Source organism: Coenobita brevimanus, chromosome 95 (assembly GCF_032717465.1).
Source record: "Coenobita brevimanus isolate Jiangsu-jjx chromosome 95, ASM3271746v2, whole genome shotgun sequence".
Classification (NCBI taxonomy): Eukaryota; Metazoa; Arthropoda; class Malacostraca; order Decapoda; family Coenobitidae; genus Coenobita; species Coenobita brevimanus.
In genome coordinates, this window is record NC_137048.1 from 19,020,113 (window position 1) to 19,033,332 (window position 13,220).

Below are 13,220 nucleotides of genomic sequence, written 5' to 3' on the forward strand. Positions count from 1 at the left end.
AGTCAGTGTAGGGTAATGTTATCACTGGTGTCCGTCCGTAGAGTTGGGTGGCTGGTTGTAGAGATTTCGTTTCCGAAGCAAATCTCAAAAAATATTCTCGATAGAGTCGTGAAATTTCACGTGTGATGTGTCTTCTAGTGAACTGGTGCCTTTGATAGGTAAAATGGTGTTTTGGGTATTTTTTCTGATACTTAAAAAAATAATAATTCTTAAGTTGTAATGTCTGTGTTACACAGAGGGGAAGGGGGGGGGTGAGGGCCGTTATGCTCTTGGTTAGGTGTGTAGGGAGGTGGGGGGGGTATATGCTTGGTCAGCTGGAGGGTTGCAACAGCGTAGCGTTGCCTTTGCTTTCAAATTACTGTTAATAACATTTTGTTCCTCTTAAAACGTCACCACTTTATATGAAGTAATCAATAAAGGTAATAAAATATAAAACCACTTTAATAACACTGAAAGAAAAGTACAGATGCCATAATCACATGAATCCATCAACTCTGATCATTGCTAAAAATTAGTCCATAATAAGCTTATCAAACACAATATACTGTAATGTGATTAAAATGTATGGTCAATGATGATATACATTAGGAGTTATTTTTACGCTTCCTAAAACGTGCAGTAATTTACAAAGACGTAAAACATTATCAGTATTTGGTGCGTAACAGAAGTTCCAGAATTTATAGCCATGAAATATTTTCCAGAAAATTGTGCAGTGGGGAGGCTCATCAACTGTAACTTTCTCTTTCTTTCTGTCACTCCCCCACTCCTGCACTGTAGCTCAGGTTCCACTAAATCTGTCGGGACCACGTTGGGCTGAGATGAGGCGCCGGTAATAAACGTCAGGCGACTGTGTGTCATCTCCTACAGACGAGCAGTGGAGTGCCACGGGGTCACTACTGACCCCCCCATCCCACACCCACGTCACTTCTCTCCCTTTCCCCCATCCACGGGGTCACTGCCCCTCGCCCCTTCGACATCACAATTCCATCCCTCTTCCCTCCACCTACCTGCCCCCTTTCCCCTCCAGTTCGCTGTCCCCCACCCCCCTCCTCTCTCTTTGTCCCCATCTCCATCTCCGCCTCACTTCCTTCTCCCACCTTCCACCTCACTTCCCTTTGTTCCTTCCCTCTCCACCTCACTATCCCCTCTTCTTTATAGCTAAATTTCCCTCATTTCCCCAACACTGATAATGCCAATCCATCCATTCCTTTCCTTTTGTCCCCACAGCAACCTATGCTTCCCCCTCTTCCCCCCCTCCACCCATCTAATTATCCCTATGACGCAATAATCTTCCATTCTTGGGCCGGTCAGACTCGTGGACTCCGTGTGTGTGTGTTTTTTTTCCTCTCTTCTTCCTGTTCACCCATCCGTATAGTTGGTGACCTGCATGTAAAAACCGCTACTGCTAATGCGATTCCTGGAGAAGACTGGGTCTTAGCAAAAACATGTCTGCTTAATGATTCATCCAGTCGGTAGGCAAAAGTCTGTCATTTTCTCTGTCTTTCCCCACTTTTCTCTTTACACCGTCTCCTCTTCCTCTACACTCGTGCTCTGATCCGTCTCACGTTACAATTCCCATCACCCACTATCTCCTCTGCACTGCCACATTACCCTACTTTCTCCACTACACTACCTTCCATCTGGAGTTGTTCTTCTTCCCCAACACCACCCTTCTTTTTTAATGTTGATGTCCCTCTCAGTCTTCACATTACTCTCTCTCTCTCTCTCTCTCTCTCTCTCTCTCTCTCTCTCTCTCTCATGCACTTTTTTTCACTTCATGTGCTCTCTTTATTTCTCCAATACTCTTTCATTCTTCCTCCACCTGTCTCTTTTTTTGCTGCACTCCTTCATACCTCATCATTCACTGCTACCCTGGTCTCTCTATTTCAGTAATCCAATCACCCTTACTTGGCGGAGATTCTCGTCGCCGGCAACATATTTTCCATAGCTCTGTAGTAAGGTAAGACAGTACTACGGGCGTACATTCATTCCATAACGCATTATCTTGGTTATAACAATATTTTGGTGGCAGCCTCTTTTTACAGCCTAGTATTTTAGACGGAAGGATGGCATTTTTAGGCCTAGCTAAAGTAGACGGAGTTCAGTAACTCCCTCCCCTCCAACAATAGGGCTGCTCCCTTTTCCCAAACTGCCCCTTTTTCTCTACAGTATTCCCCTCACCCTCTACATTAGAGAGACAATAAAGTCCTTCTCCCGCTCTGCCGGTAATGCTCTCTCTCCTTTCACTCACCATACAACAGTCACTAGAGCGGTTTTTCTAAGGTGAGAAAATCCCCTACCTCTTTCAATTCAGGTAATAGCCAGCTATATTCAGATTAGAGTATCGATCTGACTGCCACCCAAGGAGACTCATTTCTTCATCGCAGATATGGCTTATCGAAGTGGTTGTCATACTGTAGGAGCGTTGAGTTTCATCCAGTGAAAAAACAAACCATAACCACTAACTAAAATTCATGTTAACCTCTAAATATGTTTCCCCTCTTCCAGAGATTTACTTTTTTCCTATAACAATTAGTGTCCAACTTTCCATAGTCTCTACTCGAAAGTCACGTACTCTGTCACCTTGTCCTACTGTTGCCTTCTTTCTGACTGTTCTTACGTTCATATCCACCACAATTCCTGTAACCACTTGCTAATACAATAGTAATTTTGAATGACACCTCAGAACTTCAGTTTTCTTCTTTCCCCACATTCTCGCCCATTTTCTTTACTTTGTTCCCAGCAAACCCCACACCTAATCTTTAAACATGCAGCAGCCTGACTACTTTGAATCTATTTATAGACCTCCATCTCGCGATCGTAGTGGTCTAATAAACTTATTTTCATAACAAAGATTTATATCCTTTAGTGTGATATAGCCATCCTTGATGTGGTCACACTTGTCTTTTAGTTGCTTATTGATATTTTTTCATGATTAAGTTCCAATAAATAACATTCTTACATCATGTGGAGGAATTCATGTAGCACACTTCCTCTCGGCTCATCAAGAAACTGTATCGAAACCAGTCTCCATATTTCTAAGAACCATCTGAGGCATTCTGTAATTTCCTACTGTCTCCTCGTAATAAGTCGCAGTTTGTCGTCCTGTCGCTTTCGATAACGTAGCCAATAGAAAATATTTTTGTTTGGCCATGGCGAAGACACCTCACGTACAGTAGAACCCCATTATTGAACCTCAGATGATGAGTGTAAGATGTCTTTGTCTTCTCATCCCCTTTGTTAAACAGGCTCTGTAACCTGTCAAGCAGCTTGTCCCAGCAAATGTATTTCTTAGAACGGTTCCAAAAATGACCGTTAGCAATCTGGTGCTTGCCATCACCTTTGCTACCTTACACTTAAAAGGAAGGAGCATTCCGAGAGTGAAACACCTTCGCCCCACAATTGGTTTAATGGACCTATACTAAGTAGGTTGAAAGACTTCGCATTACATTTTCTCAGCTATTTACCGGTACTGAGGAAATTACATTTTTATTTTCTCCTATGTTATCTAAATATTTTCATTATCGACATAGTGAACTTCAGCAACGTAGAAATGAATAAAAAGATGTAATAGAACAAAATATAGAACTAAGAAAGAGGCGTTAAAAAAATCTCTGAAGCAACTAGGCCAAACATGTGACCCTGCCCTGTGCCCTTGACTTATGATTGATTACTTTAAAATTCGAATTGCCTCACCCTTACCAGATTTTCCATCCATCCACCAAGTGTGGTTCAGATCAGATCAAATTGTTTAAGTTGTCAATTCTTTGTGACCTTTAATTTAATTTATTGTTCTGGAAATAGAATCACCTCATCCTTGGTTAACCTTAAACCTTTTCATCAAGCTTGAATGAAATGGATTCAGAACTATTTAAGCTAAATCATTGATTCCCAGACCTTGCCTTATGACCTGTACCTTAAACTGATTGTTCCTGAAATTGAATAACTTCATCCTTTCCTGTTCCTCAACCGTTCCGCAGTCTGATCAAAATTAGATCAGAATAGTTTGAGTTGGCCTTTCCAAGGAGCATTTTCGGTCAAAAGTTAATCACTTCTGCAGAAAGTCCTTAATCATTTGTTAAATTTGGAAAATACTTGCAGTAGTTTTTCTGTAATCATGTTAAGAGACTGTCACAAGAAAAGACATATAAACAAACCGAACCAACCCCATCATACCCTCGTACTTTCCCATATGAGTGAAAAATATTATGAGCTTTATTTCAGTGGCCAAGGTAAACCTGGAAACATATTCCGGTAAATTCTAGATGATTTCATGAAGGAATCCCTTACCACTAGCGTGAGAGGGTTAACATGATATGCAACCTAGTGTAAGGCACTGGAAGAAAGTAATATAGCCATTACAAAAAAAATATACTAAACGGAACTACTTCAGGAAGAATGATTCTCCAGAGTCTTGAGAAGGACTGGTGGTGAGCGAGGGACTGAGCACTGGATGGCGTGTTCCTCTGGTCACGGGATCAAGTATCTTGTGGTATCGGGTTGCAGCAGTGCCAGACACTCAGTGGCGGATCCAGTGATGGTGGATGAGGGGGTACAGGGAAATTGAATCCGGCTTCCTTATCTGTGGATTTTTTGTTTTCTTGCGACATGTAAGCAGAATTACTGTACAACAGACATCATAATATTTGAGGATTCTTTATCGTACTATTTTCGCCCAGCTGATGAAGAACTTGTACTTGTGCGAGTGTGAGTCCACAGACAATGCAGGACTCAGTGGTTCAGAGCTGCCAACCCTTTGCCAAAATTCAGCCATGCTCATACCACCTCGCACTGCAATCCACATCCATCACCCTGTCAAGTCACCAAGACACACAATGTCATCTGAAATCATGGCCACTACACCCTAAATCTTGAGAGCACATTATTATGGATGAAAATCTGTGAACTTCTGAAGAGTATGTGGTACTGATGGACCTAATATGTTATTGTTTGATGCTGTTTTTTTATTTCATTACTGTCTCCATGCCCTCCCCCTTTCTCTCATACAGTCACAGCTGTCCTGACTCAGTTTTGTCATTTCCTCTTGTAACCCATCAGTGTGTATCTTTATGTCTTTTTTCACCATCATTCTTTTCCCCTTTTCTTTCTCCCTCCCGCCATTATTTACTTCCTCTTCTCTTGGTCTCCCATCCTTCCTTTCCTCTTCTTTTTATCAGTATCTTTCCCATTGCCATCTCTACCTTACTCCCTTCCTTTCCCTCATCATCCTTGTCTTTTCATTTTTCCATCCTATAACCCTGTTTCCCCGTCAAAGTTCCCTCCGTTTTTATCATGTTTGCTCAAGAAGAAAAAGAAGAACGAAGGATATAAGCATTTATTTTTAAAATGCACTATTTTCTGCTACCTTAGATACTATATTTTGTTACAGTTACTTCTGTGTGGCTGCCAGAAGATTGAGTGGATATTTTTCGAGCTTCGTTATACAGTAACTTTCTTCCGAATACTGCTGCCAAATTAGTGTTAAGGTATGTGTTCAGTGTGCCATCATTCGGTCACTCAATGTAGGGATGCTTTATGGTGTCTACACTGAGTGACGAGCCAAATGATTTCCTGTACCCAGAAAACCATTTACTACGCAGAGTGGTAACCATATAACAGGTGTTTTTTTACCGGTTAAAGAGTTCCCCAGATTCCCCTGTCTAAAATCATTTAATCATGACAGACGTTTCGGAAAGCCTTGGGGGGCCCAATACCTGCCATGGGCCCCAATCAAATAGACAGATTAGCATGGCCATGTGGAATGTGAGAGTTGAGAATGAGGAGAGCAAGAGGGTGGAAGTGGTGAATGTGTTCAAGAGTGTGAAATATGCCGGGATGGCACTGTGTGAAACAAAGATGAAAGGGTGTGAAGTGGAGGGGTGGGAGAGTGTGAAATGTGTAAGATCGGGCATGAATGGGTGAGGAAGATCCAAGGAAGGAGTTGCTTTATTGATGAATAAGGTGTGACAGAATGGAATGAAAGATTACAAACGTATCAGCTCGAGATGTATGTATCGATGAAGCAGTGGGAGAAATGCACACGAGCTATAAAGTTACTGTAATTGGCGATATGAATGGAAGAGTAGGATGACAATGGGTTGTAATGGAGTACCAGGAGGAAATGATAACGGGAAGGGACTGAAGGATGTGTCAGGAAAGGAGGTTGTACACATTTGTAACTCGTATTTTAAACACAAAGATACATGTAAATATACATGGTATAGAGGGAACGAAGATCTTGTTGAAAGAAGCCTGATTGATTACGTGCTCATAGAGAGGTTGATAATGGGAATGGTTGCTGATACGAGGGCCGTGAGAGGACGATGTGGAGGTCTGTCAGATCATATGATTATGGTACGGAAGATCAAGCTGAGAGGAGTGAGATGGACTAGAAGAGAGGGGAGAAGTCAGGGAGAAAGGCTGAAAGTCGAGAAACTGAGGATCAAAGAAATGGCAGATGAATAAAGGACCAAAATAGGGGAAGAGTTGGAATCAGTGAATGGGAATGAAGTGGATCTGGACAGCTTGTGGAATGCATATAGGGATTGCTTAGTTAGGAATGCTAAAACGATGTGTGATGTGACAAGAGTAACAACAAAGAAGAAAGATACAACATGGTGGGATGATGAGGTTAAGAGAGCAGTGGAGGAAAAGAGGAAGAAGTGGCTTGACTGTTTTTATTATTATTATTTTTTTTTTATGCTAGGAAGAAGGAACCAAAGGTCACAACCCGTAAAAACTGTGCCTTCCAAGAGAAGAACAAAATACAAGACTGAGCCAAATTCAAGATCCGATCATTTCGAGATGCCTGGACACACTGCGTTTGAAAGACTGGAGATCATAGGAAGCAGAAAATACAGACAGGGAGACAGTTGCAGAGTTTACCTGTTGCATAAATAAAGGACTGGAAGTAACGGTTAACTCTTGCATGAGAGAGTTGGACAGAAAAGGGATGAGAGTTTGCTGCTTGACGGGTGCTACGCCCGTCGTAGAGGTGGAGGAATGCATGCAGACAGTTCAGAGGAGCAGCGACCATTGAAGTAGCGATGGAAAAAGAGATAAAGATGCAACAGTGCGGCGAAGAGACAGAGGTTGAAGGGAGCCAGTAAAAGGAGGAGAGTTAATGAGACGAAAAGGTTACAGAACAGGGGTTCAACTGGAATAAAAATTGAATATATTGAGAGCAAGAAGCACGTAAAGAAACTAGTGAAGAGGAAAAGAAAGAGGTAAATGATGGTCTAAGAGGAAAAATGAAAGCAAACTTCTCTGAAAATAGAAAGCTTTTCTGGAATGGGTGTCTGCCTTTTCCTCTCCTCCAGCCTTCTTTCCTTCCAACCTCTTCTGTCTTCCTTTCCTTCATTCTTTCCTTATCCTCCTGCCTACGGGTAACTTTACACTCCGTCTTCTGTCTTTCATTCCTTCATTCTTTCCTCTTCCTTCTGCCTGTGGGTGACTCTACACTGAGTGACAAGCCAAATGGTTTCCTGTACACCAGGAAACCATTTACTACGCTGGGTGGTAACCATATAACCAAATTAAGGCGCTTTGTGGTTTAGTGGGTAATTATTGTTCTGCAATCGGATTGAGCCGGTGAAGGTTTTTATCCAAGGGATGGTTGGGGTTGATTGCTCATATAATGCCACTCAGGGATGAGTGAGGCTGGTCACTCTCATCATAATTGTCAGGACCAATCACCTAGCTCCGGGCTCCTACGCTTCTCATGGGGCAATGTAGGATTGGATGATGGATGGATGGTGCGAAAAAGTAGACGTGACAGCGTAAAGAAATGTGAAAGTGTGAAAAATGCAAGTGGTAGATTACTAACACTTGGGGATGAAGTAAGGATCAGGTGGAAAGAATATTTTTAAAACCTGATGAATAGGAATAAAGAGAGTAGAGCGGCTGTAAACATGATTTGTTTTGGGTGCGTGCAGAGAAGGAATGCAGTGCCAGGAAACGCGACACTCGCACAGGTGGCGAACGCTGTGAAGCGGCTGAAAAATGGGAATGCAGCTGGGGTTGATGACGTGTATACAGAGTTGATTAAGTGTAGTGGAGAGAGCAGAATGAATTGCTTGTTGAGTTATGTAAGAAATCGTGGATGAGCGAAACTGTGCCAGCAGAGTGGAAAAAGGTTGTGATTATACCCTGTACAATAATATAGGTGAGCGATGTGATTGTAAGAACTATTGTGGCATAAGTTTACTGAATGTTGAAGGGAAGGTATATGGAAGAATTATTACAAAGAGAGATATCAAAAGTCCTAGTGAGTGATGAACAGGGTGGCTTTGGGAATGGCAGAGGATGTGTGGACCAAATATTTGCAATGAGGCAGATAATGGAGAAGGCATGTGAGAAGGACTATGAGGTGTTAATGGCGTTTATGGATCTGGATAATGCATACGACAAAGTAGAAAGTGAAGGATTGTGGAAGGTTTTGCGCATGTACAGTGTACATGGTAAGCTACTAGGTGCCGTCAAGAGTTTTTATGATTGTAGCGAGGCATCTGTAAGGGTAAATGGGCATCTAAGTGAATGGTTCACGATCAGTGTGGGTGTGCGACAAGGTTGTCTGATGTTCCCATGATTGTTCAATATATATATATATATATATATATATATATATATATATGATTGAGGTGATGAGAGATGTAAAAACCTTACTACCTTAACATGTCCTATTATTCCGGTACGGCCTGTGGACCATCCAAAGAAAAGTCGTCTGTGGCACTTTGGAGCTGCTGATTGGGAGGCCCTCCGGCAGTACTTTGATTTTCCCTGGAATGATTATTGCTTCCATGGCCGGGAACCATCTGAGCATGATTTGCGCATTACCGACGTTATTCTCTCGGGCATGAAAGCATAGATTCCCTTCTCATATCTTTTGACTAGTGCAAGAAAGCCTTGGTTAAATCACACTTGTTCTGATGCTTTCCGCAACAAACAGAGGGCCTATTAAAGGTACAGAGTCAACCCACCCCTGAATTACATCTTGTTTATATTTCTTCCCAGAATCGTGCTAAGTCTGTTCTTCGCTCTGCTAAAAATAATTTCATTCGTACTAAATGCTCTCAAATCTCCAACTCGAATTCTTCCTGCTCCTTCTGGCACCTTGCCAAAAACCTTTCTAACAACTTTACTTCATCATCCTTCCCTCCTCTTTTCTATTTTGATAGCTATGTGGCTTTTTCTTCTACTGATAAAAGTATATCTCTTCACTCAGACTTTCTCCTCCAATTCCACCTTAGAGGATTCCGGTGCTGTTCCTCCATCACTTCCCCCCTCAGACATCCTCATGGCTGACATTAAAATTTGTTCAGCTGATGATTTTTTCTGCCATCACTGGCTCAAATACTAACAAGGCATATGGGCCTGATGAAGTCCCTCCTGTTGTCCTTAAGAACTGTGCTTCAGTGCACACACCCTGCCTAGGTAAGCTCTTTTGCCTTTGTCTTTCAACTTGTACCTTTCCTTCTTGCTGTAAGTTTGCTCCCATTCAGCCAGTCCCAAAGACGGGTGACCATTCCCAACCCTCTAACTATCGTCCAATTGCTTTAACATCCTGTGTCTCAAAAGTTTTTGAGTCAATTCTTAATAGAAAAATTTTAAAACATCTTTCCTATCACAACATTCGTTCTGATCGTCAGTATGGGTTCCGTCAGGGACGCTTCACTGTCGATCTTCTCACCTACCTTTCAAACTCCTGGTCATCCTCCTTTCGGGACTTTGGCGAAAGCTTTGCCATTGCACTAGACATCTCAAAGGCTTTCGATCGAGTCTGGCAAAAATCTGTAATTTCCAAAGTGCCCTCTTACGGTTTCTATCCTTCTATCTGTGCCTTCATCTACTGCTTCCTTCCTGGTCGTATTATAGCCGCTGTTGTAGACAACTACCGTTCTTCTCCAAGATTTATCAACAGTGGTGTTCCTCAGGGCTCTGCCCTATCACCAGCTCTCCTCCTCTTATTCATTGATGACCTTCTAAGCTGTACATCTAACCTTATCCACTTGTACGCTGATGACTCCATCCCTCACCTTTCCACTCGGTTCCCACAACGTCCATCTCAGCAGTTACTTCAGCAAACAAGGGATGAGGCTATGGCACACCTAATGTCTGATCTGGCACGTATCTCTGACTGGGGTAAAAATAATCTTGTTTTTAAAGCATCACAAACTCTGTTTTTACACCTATCAACCCAATACAGTCTTCCACAGGAGTACCCACTAATGTTTATTAATATCCAGCTCAATCCTGCATCATCCCTGATCATGCTTGGGGTTTCATTCACTCAGGACTTATCTTGGAAAGATCATATTGCATCACTTGTAAAATCTGCTTCCAAGAGATTAGGTGTGCTAAGCTGACTCCGTACCTTCTTTACCCCTGCATGGTTATTGACTTTATACACGGGTTTTATTCGCCCCTGTTTAGAGTACAACTCTCATGTGTGGGGAGGCTCCCCACATACAGCTCTTCTCAATAGGGTGGAGTCAAAGGCTTTTCGTTTCATCAACTCTCCTCCTCTTACTATCTCCCTTCAACCTCTGTCTCTTCGCCGCACTGTTGCATATTTTTCTCTTTTCTATCGCTACTTCAATGTTCACTGCTCCTCTGAACTGTTTGCTTACATCCTTCCACCTCTACGACGGGTGCATAGCACCCATCTAGCAACAAACTCTCATCTCTTTTCTGTTCATCTATCTAATGCAAGAGTTAACCGTTCCTCCCAGTCCTTCATTTATGCAACAGGTCAGCTCTGGAACTGTCTCCCTCTGGCTGTATTTGCTACTTCCTATGATTTCCAGTCTTTGAAACGCAGTGTGTCCAGGCATGTCGAAATGAACGGATCTTGAATTTGGCTTTCTTTTGTATTGTTTTTGTTTTTTCTTGGAGGTAACGATATTGTGGGCTCCTGGCCTTTGGTTCCTTCTTTCTTGCATTAAAAAAAAATGGAGGGTGGGATGGCGTTGGTAATGAATGGTGATGGATGGAATATCTCAATTTTGTTGTATGCTGATGATGCAGTGCCATTTGTAAATAACGGACAAGAGCTTAGTAGACTAGTGCAGAGTTTTGCAGATGTCTCTGAGCGTCGTGCCTTGAGAGTAAATGAAGAGAGGAGTAAAATAATGATAGTAGAGAGAGAATGTGACCCCCAGTGTGATGATACAGTGAAGGGAGACAGACTGGTATTGGCGAGAGAGTTCAAATACCTGATAGAAGAGACTGGAAAGTGTGCAAAAGATATGGAAAGTTGAGTGACACAAGGAAGGAAGGTAGCTGATGCTATGAAGGCCTTGATAAGAAACAGAGGCTTGAGTGTTGCAGCTACGCAAGGCTTACATGAAGGAGTGTTACTGCCAGCTTTAACATATGGATGTGTGACTACTATGTGGCATGAAAATTAAAATTCAAGAGTGAGAGCAGTGGGGATAGGACTGCTGAGGAATGTATGTGGAGTACAGAGAGTGGATAGGATACGAAATAATGCAATTCGTGAAAGATGCAGAGTGAAGAAGTCTGCAGACACTAGAATCGAAGAGAGTGTACTGAGATGGTGTAGTCATTTGGAGAGAATGGATAATAATAGAGTGGTGAAAAGGTATATCTGAGCGAATCTGAAGGAGGGAGGAGGCGAGGTAGGCTAAGGAGAAGATGGAGGGATATGGTGGATGTGTGTGTGAGGAAGAGAGGTATGGAAGTCTGTGAGGCTAGGAGACTGACAAGAGATCGAGCTGGCTGGATGAATGTTGTGGGAAGAAACACATGACCAGAGATTTGGCACTCCTTTTTAACTTGACATCGTTCAGATTGACTCAATCGGATACCTTTATGTAAAGCTACAGAATGTGGTGAAAGTTTTTGGCGTATCATATAGAGCCAGGATTCCGGGGGCTTGAATGATGAGTGAATGGAAGCGTGGCTCATTGAGATGGGCAAACTTGGGCTGTTTAGACGTTTCTGCTTCTCACCCTGCCATAGGGTGGAAAAGAAGATGCGGATGATGATGATGATTATGATGTAAAAAGCACCATGATATTGTATTAATATTCTGTTATTATGATTAATAAGTAACAAGTATTGTAAATGCACGATCGTTAACAATGGCTAATAAAGGAAGTTTTAGACCTCCTTTTTAACAAACTTTGGCTCTACTCTTGATGGATAATACAGAGTGGAGTGATTAATGGGGTCTTACCGTCGGGCTCGGTGCATTTTACAACTCCTTCAATCCCAAGACGTAATTTGTGTTTGATTCTTACTCCTGCCACGACTTTGTTCAACTTATGGAAAGCCCCCTTGTAATGATAAGGTTTATGATGGCTATAACGTATCTGTCTCCTTCGGTTCTAAACAGTATTTTCTAAGCTAAGAGGACCGTCCAAGGGTCTCAAGAATCAGATATAATACACGTAATGACAGTAAAGCAGTTAAGCACGTCCAGATAATGGTTAAGAATTTAAGAGTTACATAGATATTTGGAGGATGTGGTGGTCAGGTGGTTTGTCTGCTGTTCTAATAGAAGCGAGTTTGATCTCAAGGTAAGGAAGGACTCATGTTGATGATTTCGATTTCGTTAGACAAACTGCTATAATAATAATAATAATAATAATTATTATTATTATTATTATTATTATTATTATTATTATCATCCCCTTCTTATACCATAACACCTGATAATAATAATAATAATAATAATAATAATAATAATAATTATAATAATTATAATAATAATAACAGTAATAGTAACAATAATAATAATAATAATAATAATAATAATCTATCTATTACCAGACTCCATAATCCCCTAAGGGGTGGCAATATGACTTTGAGTTATTTGTTTCACGGGGAGAGGCACTAACCCTCCACCAACCCACTTGTTGACATGTAGGGAGCATGTATGGTTTGTTTATATGGTTACCACGCAGCGTTGTAAATGGTTTCTTGGCTTACAGGAAACCATTTGGCTTGTCACTCATTGTAAAGCCACCTGTAAAGGAAAGAAAAGCAATAAGAAGTGACAGGAAAGATGGGAGAAATAGGAAGAGAGGAGGGCAGGCAGAGAAAAAAAAAAATGATAAAGGCTAAGGAAGAAGTAGGCAGCACTACATCAAGTGAGTGGATGATGGTCGCCACCACCTACCACTGATGATAATAATAATAATAATAATAATAATAATAATAATAATAATAATAACAAAAATAATATTAATAATAAT